Here is an 18,965-nt window from a genome sequence, read left to right as displayed (position 1 = left end):
TAAACCTTTTGACCTGAAAGATTACAGCTTCCATTACTCCCTTCAGTACTTGAGGTCTGTCCTTAACTAAGAAATGTTGGAAGTAGCAAAGTAAACTAAGAAAGACGTTATTTAATTTGAGGGGTTAAGATTTCCCCACCTATCAATCCCCTCACTCCACTGACATCCTATTCATTTTAATCAGGCAGTTTTATTCAAAATAGGAAGCACCACCAGTAGTAAAGGTGTTAATGAAGGCTGTATCTAACCCCTTCAGTTCAAAGTCTCTCTTAAGCTGAAGAAAAGCACTTGGTAGTAACAAGAATGAGCCTATGAAAGATGACATCAGATTTACAAGGATGAGTTTATTCCACAAGACTATTCAAGGTCCAGTTCTCCTACAACTATAGAAAATGAAGAAAACTGGAGAAATATAAGGAACAGGTAATTCTACATTTTAACAACCTTTATTTAATGCAATCTTTTTCACAGCAACAATCCTGCAAATTTTATACAACATTTTCCATACAGTATTTTGTATTTCTTGCTATTACCAGAAATTTCACTCAGCTTGGGAGAGAATCCTAATAGTGAAAAGGTTAATGGATGCTGTATCTAATCCCTCTACAGTAGTTCTAAATTCCTTATCTAAACTTCAAAAAATTCCCTGAAGTTGGCAAGAATATAATGCAAATGACATCACCATAATGAAGCATCAACACTCAGATTCCTATAACTCACTCTTGGCTAAATATAATCATGACATTAGCTGGAATAGAACACAGTTCCAGAGGGTTCCTGATTATAAGGGGGTTAATGAAGGCATATTACCCACCTAAACCTTTCAGATGAATAAAAATGTCTGGGGCATGTTACACTACTTTTTTTTACTTTTACACTAATGACTACTGACCATGCTAGCACATATAAGTTTTGATGCTTGATGGCAGCTCTACACATCTCGATACTGAGCCTGTACTCTACTGAACCCCCCATCTCAGAGGCCTCTATGCATAACTTCATCACAGTATGGTTTACAGTATGGTCTGATGACAGGAGGAGGAAAAATGTGAAAAAAAAACATAATAATAAATAAACAGATAAAGGGTTAAATAACATTTTCACTAACCACTTCATTACTTGACATCCTTCTATGGTATATAATATATTCTGGAGACAGCAAGAACATAATAAGAAAGATTTCATAGCACTAAAGATGTTATCCATCATATATGTAAACCTCCCTTTTACACCTTTCAGCCAAGGGACAAGATTTAAAATTTTTCCCTGCTGTTCCCAGGTAATTATATTCGGTTCACAAGACCCATCTAGTGGTGAAGTGGTTAGTGAAGACTATATTTCATCCTTCCATTCAAAAAGTCACCTTTCCCCTTCACTCTCACCCTTTCATGCAGACATAATTTCTATTTCATTCTTGATATGTGCTGACAAAATATTCTGTTCAGGATAGACTTTCTGAACTGCCGGGGTTACATCTGGCCTTTAGTACCCCAACTTTCCTGCACTGCATAAAACAGTTGTGAAGCAGCATGAATAAATTACAAAAAGATGTAATCTTAGTGAAAGAGTAAAGAACAAAAAAGGTTACAATTAGATGTATGAACTGTACAATTAGATGTATGAACTGTACAGTCATTAAATTACAGTGGACAATACATTTTTTCCAACTCCCAGTCATACCTTGGAAAATAACCTGCAACAGTCAAATTTACAGCCAGCTCCCCAGTTTGTCACAATCTCCCTCTATGATACAATCCGAAACAGTCAGATATGGTAGACACCCAGGTCCTAAAAATGTACTGATTTTTTTCTATTTCACAATATTCCCCTACAACAAAACCTACAACAATCAAATTTTCATCCAGGTCCCCAACTGTCATGGTTGATGAAAGAACGATGACAGCCACCTAATCCCTGAATTGCATTTCTGAGCACAACTTTCATCATCATCTGTACAAGCTTCATCTCGGACCAACATTTTCTTCAGCATTGCATCCACCTCTGACCACCACTTTCTTCATCATTCTTCAGTACTGATCTCACTGTCTGTCACCCCTCTGCAGCTCCTGTGTGGGATATAAGTAATGGAAATAAAAAAAGGCTACTGACTCATACATTACTTACCTTGACTCAGCTACCACCCCTATGTTAGTTTAGATGATGAATTAAAGACGTCTGGCTGGTGGTATGGGGGATGATGAGATTGTGGTTTTGGGTGGGGATGTAAATGGTCATGTGGCTGCAGCAGCTCAACAATAGAAATGAACAGAAAGGGTGTAAGGGGAAAGTGCTTATGGTACGAGGAAAGTGGAAGAGAAAAGATACTGTACTAGAGTTTAGGAAGGCAATGAACATGATTGTGTGGCTGTGTGCAACATGTTGTTTTAGGAAAACAGATAGGAGAGAGTAAACTGTTTACATTATGAGTATGGGAGTTGACAGTAGGCAGACTGAATACTTCCTGGTCAGGAGGGCCAACAGGAGGTTAGTGAAGGATGTTATAGAGACATTTCTAGTCATCCCCAACAGCCTACACAGCTCAGAACACATGTTTTGGTTTTCACAGTTGCCCCTAACCAGCCTTCCCAGGCCTTCACTTGGAGGCTGCATTCAGGCTGTCCCCAAAAGTTACTGAAACATTTTTGGGAGAGGGTAGGGGCTTCCCAGCAGATGGACCCAAACCAACTAAAATAAAGAATTGTTGTCTAATGAATGATTTAGTAAATATTTTTAAATCAGATGCCCGATGTACTATTGCCGAGATAATTATACACCCCCAAAATAAAATACTTCATATTAATACTCTTTGAAGAAACTATATACTGTATACTGTAATTTACCCAACGATACGGCAACTCATCAAGTTTATTTCGCATACAGTCAGAGGTTAGGGTCAACTGTGAAAACGGCCCATGGAGAGTGAAAACGTACTGGTACCTAAAGGGGTCTTTGTACCATCAGACTTTTAAGTGGGAGCTGTTCTGTAAATTACTGCAAACTTAAAAGTAAAAAAATAGTGTAATATAAAATAACTGTTCAGTAATTTCCTGGGGACTCAAAATCAAAAAAGAATGTAAAATAAAGCAACTTTTAAAACATGGACATGGTGTACCTGTGTGAGAGTGTAAGTGCTGATGAAAGAAGGTACTGCCACACTGCAAATCTCTTTCCCACTGTCACCTTCCTCTTCCTCCAGTCATCATACTCCAGCACATGCAGAATACTGACCCCAGGATCCCCATGGCTGGCATCTCAACATTTACACCTGAAAACCATCAAAGGGTCAATTAGGATATCAGCCAACAATCCTATGGAAAGCCAGGGCTCAGTGCAATGAGTTACACCAGAGAAGCAATACAGGAAAGCGACTAGTTGATGTAGGACAATGGCAATATGAAAGGCAGGGCTCATCTCAAAAAAATTAATCCTAACAAACAAGGCAGTGGAGCAATTCAGATTATACACAACCAATAACAATGAACCTTTAACCCTTCTGCTGTGCCTGGTACACTTGGATAACTTAATTAGCAATTACATAAGATTTTGTACAACAGAGAGAATTTCTAGATGTCAAGGGCATCAAAAACTATCTTCACTAACTCTTTCTCTACTAATGGTATAACTAGAATTTTATTTATGCTAATATGAATACTGACTACACTAAAACCTTATCAGTTAAGCAATGTACCATACTGTATCAGAAAGTGAAGTATCGTATAGAGGGGAATTCCTGTACTTTGCTCAGCTGAGACACCACAGCAGCAAAAGGGTTAAGAGACAATTTTTCTATGATTTACAGTGTACTTAAGTGTGAAAAATGATCATAATGGTGACTTATATAACATGGACTTACTGAACACGAGGGAAGGTGGTTTGGGGTGGCATGAGTGCCTGCAGATAATCAGGAGGGCACTGACAGGGTGAGGGAAGAGTTGGACTTGGAGGGAAGGATGGACTGTATACAGTGCAGACATGGGGCCTAGTACAGCTAAAAGAATTCTATTCATTCATTCATCATCTAATCCTGCGTCACCCAGCCCAGGGCTTGGCAAGTTGGTCCTGACATATGAGATGAAAGTGACTAGCCTCACTCATCCATGAGTGGCGTTACATAAGCAATAAATCCCAACCACCCCTTGGATATAAACCTGCACAGGCTCAATCAGATTGGAGCACCTTAATTACATATTACTAAGGAGCTCAACCTATAATATTAATACAGTATTACAATTATGCTGAACCTCAAAAGTACGGCTATCCATTACAGTACCGTATAGTATATACCAGTAGTGAATATTACAGTCTACTTTAAAATATAATCTATTACTACAACATTATTAGTTGCCTGGAGTAAACCATATACCAGTACATCTGCCACAGTACTGGTACAGGTATACTTTAGTACAGTACTGTATTAATCCCTTCAATTCAGGGTACAAGGGTACTTGCTTTCTGTTAAACAATATCAACTGACATTAGCCAGAATAAATTAATTAGTTAAACTGTTACCAAACTCAAAGTATTAAAAATGACACTGAATGACAACTCTGTAATAGGTCTGGAGGTTGGGAAATGTATAAAGCACCTACTACATTAAAAAAGTATCTTTACATAGGTGATCCGTTGTTTCACAATGAGTGTTGCTGTTTGTTTTCTTCCTTTGGCAAACAGTTCTGAATGATATTTTATATCACAGGTTGCATAAACTTCATGCTTTACAAGGCACTGATGATACAGCAGGCAGACATAAATAAAAAGTAATTAGATTTTTATTCAAATCATTTGTTGTGCACTGCTGGCTTAAACCTCCCCTCTGAAGGGGATAGGAAACGAGTTGAGGGGCATTCCTATAACTGGGATGCAAATGCAACCAATTATATTACCAACACCACATGAAGAAATCCCTAATAAGCACCTAAAAATAAGAGGATGTAAATGCAGGTTGGTGAGGAATTGGAAAATGTGAGTACGTTTAAGTACTTGGGTAGTGTGATGAGTAAGGATGGAGGTTTGGAGGGTGAAGTGCTTGAAAGGGTACAGCAGGGAAGAAAGGTTGCTGGTTCTTTGAAAGCAGTGATAAGAAACAGGGAAGTGAGCATGGAAGTGAAAAAGTTACTACATGACAGTATTGTGATACCAACTCTAACATATGGAAGTGAAGCTTGAACGTTGTTGGAAGGACACAAGTCAAGAGTGAGAGAAGTGGAAATGAGTTATTTAAGAGGAGCATGTGGAGTCACATGGAGAGACAGGCTGACGAATGAGGATATAAAGGAGCGTTGTGGTGTGGATGTGGATGTGATAGGAAGCGTTATGAGGAACACACTGAGGTGGTTTGGCCATGTGGAGAGGATGGAGGGTGAAAGACTGATGAAGAGAGTGTATGTGAGTGAGGTGGAGGGGGGAAGAGGGAGGGGGAGACCGAAGATGAGATGGAGGGATGGGGTGGAGAGGTATATGAGTGAGGGGGGTGTGAGTTGGGAGCAGGGCAGTGAAATGACGGGGGACAGGGCGACGTGGAAGCGATTTGTTTGTGGCTACCCCACACGGGACTGAGGCGTCTGGCAATAGATAGGTAGATAAAAATGCAGGTTTGGATGGAACAATGTGAGCACACTTGAAGTAATGAGTAAAATGGAGAAAATCTATAAAATCATCTCTCCCGCAACACACACACACACACACACACACACAAACATACACACATATATATACAATACATATATATATATATATATATATATATATACAACATTCCATCCATTAATCAGTGCAGCAGTATAAATGTTGTAACTCTGACACTTACCGTATAATGTCTCCAACAACATGTCTTTACATCAAGCAGTCCACCATTTTCAACCCAGGGGCTGGAGTTAAAAGGTGTATGGTATATCTAGTTCATTTCTACTTTCAAGACAGGTGAAGCCATCCGCCTTCATCATCTCTGAACTATAAAAATGCATCCATCTCCACCTCTGTCCTGGGGATGGAGTTGTGATGTGTAGCTACGTCTATCCAGCCAGCTTCCACTCTCCACATGAAGCCATCCATCTCCACCAACTGTGAAAGATAAAGAGGCAATGAGAACAACTTACCAAACTTGGCAAGCCTTAATTTACCCATGACAGACTCACCTCTTAAGTCCTAACCTTGTCAAAGGATAAAAATTTGCTGCTTTCATAGTTTGGTTCAGTAAATGTGTTTTCGTAACACCCATGAGAAAAGCTGTGTAACTAACATGATAATTTTCTTGCTTTTACCTCAGTTACTGTGAAAACACAGAGGCTTGGAAATATTCTCTAAAAATGCTGCTTTCCAGTTGCTCAAAAAATTTGTTTCTAGTAACTAAACCAGCTATTATTACCTTCACTCTATGCATGTTTTGAATTATTGCAAATGTTTAGATTTCATAGAGTCAAACTTAAAACCATTAATGTTATTCTGTCAAAGATTTATCACTTCTTGCAAACATAATCTATCACCTTAAAATTACTGTATCATTCAACTTCAAAATGCAATATATAATTACACAGCAGTAACAGACAATACATCAAATAACGATGTCATGAGAAATGAACCATAACCTAACCAAAAATTTCGCCACAGTAGTGATAGTTTTTACTATTCTATGAGAAAAAGTACGCATCAAATATACGCTAAAAGTTATGCCCTACCCTATGTCTCTCTTACCTATGGTGTACATAATATGCCATCTGACTGCAATATTGACAAATAGGGTGAAAGAACAACGTCCCTTTCCAAATGGCTCTCCCTCTATTTCATTTCCTTACTCCTCAGTTACACTTCATTCATCTGATATTGAAAACAAAACCCTTGCATGTAACTATCAGATCTACTTACCTGTGTCGTCTGTTAGGGGCTGTCCTTCTGTAACATTCAGTAATGTTGCAGCAGTCTTGTCCTTCACCCGGACACCACGACCAACACACGTCAACTGCACTCTTACGAGACACTTATTTTGTCCCGCACAACCAAAGTAACGCACCATAAATGTTTATTCACTAATCACATTGGCAATAAATATACCCACTAGCGTTGGAGGGCACGTACGGCCCCGGTATTTCCTCGTAAACATATGAGTGGGCGGTCGCCGCCCCGGCGGCGAGCGGTTGTTGTGTTGATCCTGAGATCAAAGGAGCCGCCGTCTCTCACGCCAATTACAATCTCACATGGCATTATTAAGACCTGCACTGCCACGGTAGCACATCATGGGGGTGAACTCAAGTACCTTACCATCATCAAGTATCTCAAAAGTCGTCAAAAAACAACCATAGTCCTGGAATCTGCTACTAAATATTTGAGACGGGAGCAACCTTGGCAGCCATATTGAAATCTGACCGGGGGGGGGGAAGTGGGGCGAGGACAGGCAAAAAAATAACGAGAAAGTTTCGCGAAATTCTTTATTTGATTACTAATTTTTCTTTTTCCTTGTTTACGAAAAGGGTACGCTTTATAACACCTTCTGGTTGAACACTAGCCACCTAATAATGACACATAAGACGTTCACGAAAATAAGTTCAACCAAATTAAGTTATGTTTCTCACCTAAAAGAGTTTCTCTTCTTACCTTTACCTAAATGTCTTAAATGTTCATAATATATTTAATTTAGCGCCGTCGGTCCAATGAGTATTATTTATCGTCATTGAGTGACTGGCAAAAAGTACAGTTATTGTGTAGCTGTATAGTAGAAGTAGACTAGAGACAATATGTACATTACGAGCACACTACGTGACACGATTGAATTAGTTGCACCAAAAGTAGGGCAACATTCATATACTTTCTTGGCCTTAAGCTGTGCATAAGATCGTTGGATTATACATTTATCTGCCCCCGTAAAACTACCAAGGACCCCACAACCCAACCAGGGTGAATATTCATCAAAAACACGTTCATTCGGACCTGTTTCTGAGAGCAATTAATTTCAGTTTATCGTACAAACTGGTTAAGATCTTTCATGAACAGTGTCCAAGCGCCTTATACCTCCACACAGTTCCCAAATCATTTTATGTCTTGGTATGTGAGAAACAACAAAATTTATTGGCAGGGTTTGAAGTCTGAATATGTCATTATCGATAACACAACATAAACTATGGAGAAAAGAGAGCTAGGTATCATGATTATTCCTTTTTACCTATCGAACGAAAGGGTAACATTCATATAGTTGGGAACATTGATCGAACGCATAAAATCGCTTTAAATTCTCCTACTGAGCTTAATACATGCTAAGTAACTGGTGTCAGTATTGTAATAACCGCCTCTCCACCGGTCTGTACCAAAGAAACAGTCGCAGAAGATACAGTAGTGGAAATATCGTCATTTTTAGGTTGGCCACCCAGGAGGAAGGATGTCGGCAGGGTCGCTCCTGTTGGCCAATGGTCTCCATGGCAACGCAGACTCCGGACTTGTATTCTCGTCAGTTTCAGGAGGCTTGTCAACATCTTCCCTTTAGTAATGCCTGACGAATATTACATCTCAGTATTTTCTATCATGATATCGATATGCTATTAATGTCGACATAGTTGCATAAATAGCATAAAAGAGAATATTATTGACATACACAGAACTGAATTGGAAAAGAGGAGATGCCTTACGTTTTTTGGTACCTCTTCCTTGCCCATATATCTCTGCATAATTGCCTTGTATGTTGCCTGATTGTATGGATACTGAAAAGCTACAAATAACATATATGGGAATTACATAGTGGAATATTCCTCTTTTATGCCATTGATGCGGGCTATGACAATAGTAACACGATGATAATAATAATAATAATAAAAATAATAATAATAATAATACATCATCGCTTCCTAAAATGTATCCATGAGTATCTTTACAGCCCGATGACGTAATAGATATACAGATAGGAAGGTAGGTAGGTAGATAGATAGGTAGATATATTCATAAATAGACATAGATTTTGATTTCGGGGTTAATCTTGGCGCCTCCAGTCGATTTTCCTTCACATCGGAGTCGACCTTTCGTTGAGATGGGACAAATTAAGCCCTTCCATCCCATAACATATTTTATTCATGCTACTGACAGACGATTTTACTTAATTTTAGGCTTCTGGTATCGATTTTTTTTTTTTTAACTCATTTGTGCCCAGTGTCCATTTATAGGAACAGAACTGGACATTCCCAAAAGCTAATCAAGAGAGGGGGACATCAAAGTTTGCACCTATGATTTTCGCGACTATGAGCCTATAGGTGGAGGGCGGTACGCTAAATGCCCCTTCAGCAAATTCCCACTAACCCCACCAGTTCGAAATGTCTCTCTCAGGCTGAATAAAATAGTCAGGAAGCAGCCAGGATATATAACACTCCACTAGGAACTTACTTGGCGATATCTCATGTTACAGGCACGGTCCAGTCTGCTGGTGTGGGCGTGGGTGTGGCAGTGATAGTGGGAAATGAGTAAATGATGTAGGATAGATACTGACAACATTGAGCCGTCCCCACAACACACGAGGAATCGCCCAGAAAGACACCTCGGGTCTCAATGGGTATTTGAATCCCGGTGACGTCATTAATAGGCCCCTCGTGCTGAAGGGGTTAATTGAAAAATCTCTCCTGAACTGAATGAAATAAATAAAACAAAATAAAAAAGTTCCAAAGCTCACTTAATTTTTTCCTCTATCATCCATTATACTCGTGGGTGCTGGAGAGGGACGCCTTCATGTGGTGGCACTGATATGGCCCGGCTGTGGAGTTGCCAGGTTATATCAACGTTCCCCTATTCCCTCCCTATCCCCGGAAAGAAGGATGACTGACTGCAGAAGGGTAGTTTTGTCCTGCAGTCCGCTGGCTGCACGTTCACCTGAGCATGGCAACTACTACTACTACTACTACTACGACGACGACGACGACGACGACGACTACTACTGCTACTACTACTGCTACTAGTATGACTACTACTGCTACTACGACTACTACTGCTACTACTGGTGCTTACATAGTGGCAGACTTACAGAAGATCACTTTTTGATGAGAATAAAGGCTAATGAGCCAGCTCCTTATAAATGTTTTTGTGATGCCCCTTTGAAAACTATTATTACTACTACTACTACTACTGCTACTACTACTGTGTACTCGTAGGGCCCTGTTATACCGGTGACAGGTTCCGTAACATTTGCTCATTAGCGATTTAATTGGCATATGACACCTTAACACCATCTCGTCTGTTATATCATGTAAATATCGCCCTAATTTACATTAGTATCATAAAAAAGGATACTGAAGCATAATATGCAGAATAAATCGCTAAGGAAGAGTTGCTACGATATCTGTGAAGCCATATCCTCGTGTAATACAACTCTTAATATACAAAACTTTTGTTTATTCCCTCATTCTTAATTTGTATTCCTGCCTTCATTCCTAACTTTCTTCCTTCCCTCCATTCCTAACTTTCTTCTTTCCATCCCTAACTTTATTCCTTCCCCTCATTCCGAACTTTCTTCCCACCTTCCCTTCATTCTCAACACTCCTCCTTATTCCATGGCATCTCTTTGGGATGCTCTGATAGGTAGGAGACACACACCTGTCCTCCCATCAACCAATACCTTCCTAAATTCCACCGTCTTCCTATCGACCACTCTTAACCTTCTTTCATCCCACCTTCCTCCCTCCTTCATTCGTAACTTCCATCTCTCCCTCCAAGTCATCTCCGCTGGTTGCTATGGAAACATCGCCTTAACCTTCCTCTATCCCACCTTCCTCTTTCCATCATTCATAACTTTCTCTCTTGCTCCGAGTCATCTCCGGTGGTTGCTATGGAAACGCCGCCTACACCACCACCAACCACCCTGGCCCCACCACATCTCACATCACTGCTTGTTCTATACATTTCCCTTCACTTTATCACTCATTACATACATTCAAGACATTTCTGCCATTCCAAAACCTTCTTTCTATTCCTAAAATGAAGGTATAGGCGACATTTTGGGTCAGAAAATAAGTAATAACAGATCCATGAGAGCCACTCCTCCCCAGCCACCCAAAGCAACAGACGACACACATTCCAAAGTTGTCAAATAGTAATGCATAAAAATCGCGACTCTTGTTCTCAAAAGATGTTACGAAGCTGCTGAAGACAAAAATTACCAAAAATCAGCTGGACTTGGGAGACTCTTTCACTGACTAGGCAAAAAATCCCTTCAAAAGCTTTCTACCTCGAAATAAAAGGATTTAGAGTTGGCCATATTATTCATAACCTGGTATCCGACATCCCACAGGAAGTCGGGTAATCTGCTTACACCAAGAAATGGCTAATTTGGAAGCTTATGCAGTGCTTTATTCTTCATTATGCTTTAGGAAAAGTACCAAGAAGGAGGAGGAAACGTATATTTTGGCCATGGAAACTGTTATGTCTGTCATTTTCTCAGGGGAAGACAAGCTTCCATTGACATACGACAACTCTACCAAAAATGACGTCACATCACCCCCTCACGCCCAGCACAAGCAGTGGGGCAGTGGCTATTCCTGGGAGTTTTTGCAGACAATTTAATGTAGCGAAATTTATCCAAGACCCTGTTGTCGTTGTATTATGCTCTCTCATTGAATGGAACGTTTCTCTATTACGTTTGACCGCTCCACTGGAAGGAATTACGGCCGGTTTGATGACATGAATATGGCGTAATTATTTAGTTCTGCCAAATTAAAGTTACCCGTTTATGTAGTAAAAGTGACGCATCTTCCCTACCTGGAACCTTTAGTCCGACTTATGCATTGCTGTGTAGGTTCGAATCTTTAGCATTTAGTTAGCTTTATACCAAAAATATAGAATATCCTTCATACGAAACTATATTAGATAGATGTCTTATTCGACTGCAACATAATTCTTGAAAGACAACCCTTGATATGTCTAAAAAAGTTTCGATAAATCTAAGTATCTCTCCTGATAACGAAACAGTCGAATCATTACTGACTCACTGGCTTCGCTTCCCTGCCAACAAAGATACCATGTCCTGGCTCACTGAAGAATGATAATATGTGAATTAGATGATGTAAGAAAAACATTTAAGCCATTTATATTAACGAAAGATAATTGTACTTGACAAAACACTATCACAAATTAAGTACAATTTGGTATCGTGAGCTGTGAATGTTTAGTTAAAAGTACCTTTGATGCTGGATAGAAATTTGATCTGGCAAAACTGATCTTCACTATTTTCCACGTATAATACATTTTAAAAAGTTTTAATAACCACAGTAAACTGATGTAATGGTTAAAATAACAGTTTCTGCAGACTCCTGTATCAAAGAATCCTGCCAAGAGTCAATATATAAACCAAAATCGTCATTTTTGTCCCGACCGTCGTTGAGTGAGGACCTGCCACACACCTCCACTACAGGGACATAAGGGAGCATCTCTTGGAGAGGCGCTGCCCGTCTCTCACTAATGATTCTCGAATGAATGTTGCAACACTCCACCTATCCCACGCAACACTATACCCACATCAGGCTTTCACACCACACCATACCTATTCCAGCGTCTCACACCACAACATACCCATACCAGCCAATCACCATATCATACCCACCCCAGCCTGTCACACCATATTATACCCATACCAGCCTGTCACACTATACCATATCCATACAAGTTTGTCACTCCATACCATGCCCATACCAGAATGTCGCACCATACCATACCTATACCAGCTTGTCACAGCATACCACACCATACCCATTTCCAGCCTGTCACTCAATACCATACCCATACCAACCTGTCACACCACACCGTACCTAGGCTATACCAACCTGTCACACCACACCGTACCTATACCAACCTGTCACACCACACCATACCTACACAAGCCTGTCACATCACACCATACCTATACCAGCCTCTCACGCCACACCATACCCATTCCAGCCTGTCACTCCATACCATACCCATACCAGCCCGTCACACTACACCATACCTACATCACCCTGTCACAATATGACAACACAGAATCATCTTATTGAACCTCCTACACCACACCGTACCCATACCAGCCTCCCACACCACACCATACACATACCACCCTCTCGCACTGCACAACACCTAATCACCCTCCCACACCACACCATACGAGTACCCATACCAGCCTCTCACACCACACAGAACACAACACAATACAGAATCACCCTCTCACACCATTCTCTAAGCGATTTATTTTGAAATTACAACCAACTACTCTCCTGTATGGTGTTAATGCCTCTTCAGCACCAAAACTAATAAAAAATAAATAAATAAATAAATAGCATGCAGGAATCAACACTCGAGGTATATGGTAAATTAACCCAATAAACCCAAGGATGTGTGTTTAATGATTATTCTTGTCATCTACTTTCCTTTCCTTTCCTTTATAAATGCTCCAACACGCTTGCATATATTGACCTTCGTAATCTAATGGCAGCTCTTTGCAATGCTCGATCCCTAGCAGCCTTTCTGTTCAGTTCCTTATCCATGAGGTCACACATTATGACCTCATCCCAGGTCTTTTTCCGTCTGCCTCTCGCAACTCTACCGTAAATGTTCACAGGTCTCACCCTGCACACCCAGTTGTCATCCTCCATCCTCTCCACATGCCTAGACCATCTCAATGTACCTCTCCTCATCACAACACTATCATATTCAAGTCCCAGCCTTCCTCTCAACTCTTCATTCTCCATCCTAACCCCCCCCCGCCTGTCATTCAAGTACGCACTACATCTCCATCTAATAATTATCATCCATCAGTATCACTCCACACACCATAAAGCCCGCCAGGAGACAGGACGTGTGTGCTGGGCAATCCCCAGGTCCTGTCCTCCCCACTTACTATATTTTAACCAGCCCATACCCCACTGACTGGGCTAATGTATGGCCCGGCCTGCACTATATGTGCAAGAAATCTTCGAACGAACGAACGAACGAGTATCACTCGGCCCAGGATACACTGTTCATAGTAAGGATTAGATACACAATTCATAAACCTATTGAGGAGGCCTTTCCGAAAAGAATAATTGTATGGAGGTACTTATAGGGATACTAAAAGAAGAAAAAAAAAAGCGATCACGGAGCCTCAAAGGATTAAACTGGTAAGGAGGAGGTGTTACGAAGTCTCCTACACATCTTTCCCTCCATTCCTTCCCCCATTATTAACTTCCCATCACCCCTCCCTTCTTCCCTATATTCTTAACTTTCCTCCATCTTTCCCCCTTTCCCTCTATTTTCATCTTTCCTGCATTCTTCAGTCCATCATCCCATTCCTAGCTTTCCTCCCTCCCTACCTGAAATCTCTGTTGGTTGCTGTGGAAACGCCCCATCCACCACCACCAACACCAACCCTTGAAACCTCATCTCCTCTGGTTGCTATGGAAACGCAGCCTCCACCACCACCACCACCACCCTGACCCCACCACATCTCACCCCACACCTTGTTTTACACACTTCACTTCCCTATATCACCGAGCACATATACACAGTACCTTTCTGCCATTCTAAAACCATCTTTAAATCCCTAAGATGAAGGTATAGGTGCCATGTTGGGTCAGAAATAGACAATAACAGGTCCATGAGAGCCACTCCTCCCCAGCCACCCAAAGCAACAGACGACACACATTCCAAAGTTGCCAAATAGTAATGCATAAAAATCGCGAGTCTTGTTCTCAAAATATGTTACGAAGCTGCTAAAGACAAAAACCACCAATAATCATGCTAGACTTGGGAGATTCTTCCATTGACTAGGCAAAATATCCCTTCAAAACAGTTCTACTTGGAAATAAAAGGATTTAGAACTAGCTTTATTATTCATAACTTGGTATCCACATCCCACAGGAAGTCGGATAATCTGCTTAGACCATGAAATGGCTAATTTGGAAGCTTAGACAATGCTTTGTTTTTCATTAAGCTTTAGGAAGAGTAACAAGAACGTCGAGGAAACGTATATTTTGGCCATGGAAACTGCTATATCTGTCATTTTCTCAGGGCAAGAGAAGCTTCCATTGACATACGACAACTCTATCAAAAATGACGTCACATCACCGCCTGACGCCCTGCACAAGCAGTAGGGCAGTGGCTATCTCTGGGAGTTTTTGCAGACAATTTAATGTAGCGAAATTTATCCAAGACCCCGTTGTCGTTGTATTATGCTTTCATTGAATGGGACGTTTCTCTAATACGTTTGATCGCTCCACTGAAAGGAATTACGGCCAGTTTGATGACATGAATATGGCGTAATTATTTAGTTCTGCCAAATTAAAGTTACCCGTTTATGTAGTAAAAGTGACGCATCTTCCCTACCTGGAACCTTTAGTCCGACTTATGCATTGCTGTGTAGGTTCGAATCTTTAGTATTTAGTTAGTTTTATACCAAAAATATAGAATATTCTTCATTTGAAACTGTATTAGATAGATGTCTTATTCGACTGCAACATAATTCTTGAAGGACAGCCCTTGATATGTCTAAATAAGTTTAAATAAATCTAAGTTTCTCTCCTGATAACGAAACAGTCGAATCATTACTGACTCACTGGCTTCGCTTCCCTGCCAACAAAGATACCATGTCCTGGCTCACTGAAGAATGATAATATGTGAATTAGAAGATGTAAGAAAAACATTTAAGCCATTTATGTTAACGAAAGATAATTGTACTTGACAAAAACACTGTCACAAATTAAGTACAATTTGGTATCGTGAGCTGTGAATGTTTAGTTAAAAGTACCTTTGATGCTGGATAGAAATTTGATCTGGCAAAACTGATCTTCACTATTTTCCTAGTATAATACATTTAAAAAGCTTTAATAACCACAGTAAACTGATGTAATGGTTAAAATGCCGGTTTCTACTGACTCCTGTACCAGAGAATCCCACCAAGAGTCAATATATAAACCAAAATCGTCATTTTTGTCCCGACCGTCGTTGAGTGAGGACCTGCCACACACCTCCACTACAGGGACATAAGGGAGCATCTCTTGGAGAGGCGCTGCCCGTCTCTCACTAATGATTCTCAAATGAATGATGCATCACTCCACCTATCCCACGCAACACCATACCCACATTAGCCTCTCACACCACACAATACACATACCACCTTTACACCATATCATATCTATACCAGCCTGTCACACAACACCATGCCCATACCAGCCTATCACACCATACAATACCCATACCAGCCTCTCACACCACATCATACCCATTCCAGCCTGTCACTGCATACCACACCCATACCAGCCCGTCACACAACACCATACCTATATCACCCTGTCACAATACAACAACACAGAATCATCTAATTGCACCGCACCATACCCATATTAGCCTATCACACCACGCAACAGAATCAACCTCCTATACCCTCCACACCGTACCCATACCAGCCTCCCACACCACACCATACACATACCACCCTCTCGCACTGCACAACACCTAATCACCCTCCCACACCACACCATACGAGTACCCATACCAGCCTCTCACACCACACAGAACACAACACAATACAGAATCACCCTCTCACACCATTCTCTAAGCGATTTATTTTGAAATTACAACCAACTACTCTCCTGTATGGTGTTAATGCCTTTTCAGCACCAAAACTAATTAAAAAAACAAATAAATAAATAAATAAATAGCATGCAGGAATCAACACTCGAGGTATATGGTAAATTAACCCAATAAACCCAAGGATGTGTGTTTAATGATTATTCTTGTCATCTACTTTCCTTTCCTTTCCTTTATAAATGCTCCAACATGCTTGCATATATTGACCTTCGTAATCTAATGGCAGCTCTTTGCAATGCTCGATCCCTAGCAGCCTTACTGTTCAGTTCCTTATCCATGAGGTCACACATTATGACCTCATCCCAGGTCTTTTTCCGTCTGCCTCTCGCAACTCTACCGTAAATGTTCACAGGTCTCACCCTGCACACCCAGTTGTCATCCTCCATCCTCTCCACATGCCTAGACCATCTCAATGTACCTCTCCTCATCACAACACTATCGTATTCAAGTCCCAGCCTTCCTCTCAACTCTTCATTCTCCATCCTACCCCCCCCCCCGCCTGTCATTCAAGGACGCACTGTATATCCATCTAATAATTATCATCTGACAGTATCACTCGGCCCAGGATACACTTTTCATAGTAAGGATTAGATATACAATTCATAAACCTATTGAGGAGACCTTTCCGAAAATAAAGATCGTCTGGTGGTACTTATAGGGATACTAAAAGAAGAAGAAGAAAAAAAAAGGCGATCACGGAGCCTCAAAGGATTAAACTGGTAAGGAGGAGGTGTTACGAAGTCTCCTACACATCCTTCCCTCCATTACTTCCCCCATTATTAACTTCCCTCCATCCCTCCCTCCTTTCCCACATTCTTAACTTTCCTCCATCTTTTCCCCTTTCCCTCTATTTTTATCTTTCATTCATCATTCAGTCCATCTCTCCATTCTTAGCTTTCTCCCTCGACGCATGATATCCATTGGTTGCTATGGAAACGCAGCCTCCACCACTTTTGCACCTCATCTCCCCTGGTTGCTATGGAAACGCAACCTCCACCACCACCACCACTTTTACACCTCATCTCCCCTAGTTACTATGGAAACGCAGCCTCCACCAGGACCACCACCACCACCACCACCACCACCAACATTTTTACACCTTATCTCCCCTGGATGCTATGGAAACGCAGCCTCCACCACCACCCTGACCCCACCACATCTCACCCCACACCTTGTTTTACACACTCTCCTTCCCTATATCACCGAGTACATATACACAGTACCTTTCTGCCATTCTAAAACTTTCTTTAAATCTCTAAGATGAAAGTATAGGTGTCATTTTGGATCAGAAATAGCTAATAACAGATCCATGAGAGCCACTACTCCCCTCCCACCCAAAGTAACAGACGACACACATTCCAAAGTTGCCAAACAGTAATGTACAAGAATCGCGAGTCTTCTTTTCAAAAATGTTACGAAGCTGCTAAAGACAAAAATCATCAAAAATCATGCTAGACTTGGGAGATTCTTCCACTGACTAGGCAAAATACCCCTTCAAAAGCTTTCTATCTCGAAATACAAGGATTTAGAGCCACCTATATTATTCATAACTTGGTATCCCACATCCCACAGGAAGTAGGATACTCTATTCCATACCATGAACTTGCTGATATGGAAGGTTATACGATGCTATTATTTCATTGTGCATTATGAAAAGTAACTAGAAGGACGAGGAAACGTATATTTTGGCCATGGAAACTGCTATATCTGTCATTTTCTCAGGGCATGAGAAGCTTCCATTGACATACGACAACTCTACAAAAGTGACGTCACATCACCGCCTCACGCCCAGCACAAGCAGTGGGGTAGTGGCTATTCCTGGGAGTTTTTGCAGATAATTTAATGTAGCGAAATTTATCCAAGACCCCGTTGTCATTGTATAATGCTCTCTCATTGAATGGGACATTTCTCTGATATGTTTGATCGCTCCACTGGAAGGAATTACGGCCGGTTTGATGACATGAATATGGCGTAATTATTTAGTTCTGCCAAATTAAAGTTGACTGTGTAGGTATTAAAAGTGAGGCATCTTCCCTACCTAGAATCTTTAGTCCGACTTATGCATTGCTGTGTAGGTTCGAATCTTTAGTATTCTGTTAGCTTTATACCAAAAATATGAAATATCTTTAATTCGAAACTATATTAGATAGATGTCATATTCGACTGCAACATAATTCTTGAAGGACAGCCCTCGATATGTCTAAATAAGTTTCAGTAAATCTAAGTTTGTCTTTGATAACGAAACAGTCGAATCATTACTGACTCACTGGCTTCGCTTCCCAGTCAACAAAGATGCCATGTCCTGGCTCACACTAGAAGGATGATATGTGAATTAAATGATGTAAGAAAAACATTTAAGTCATGTTTATTAAAGAAATATTGTTGTACTTGAGAAAAACACTGTCACAAAT

The sequence above is a fragment of the Coenobita brevimanus genome, chromosome 74 (genome assembly GCF_032717465.1).
Source record: "Coenobita brevimanus isolate Jiangsu-jjx chromosome 74, ASM3271746v2, whole genome shotgun sequence".
NCBI classification, from domain to species: Eukaryota; Metazoa; Arthropoda; class Malacostraca; order Decapoda; family Coenobitidae; genus Coenobita; species Coenobita brevimanus.
Note: the sequence above shows the minus strand (reverse complement) of the source record.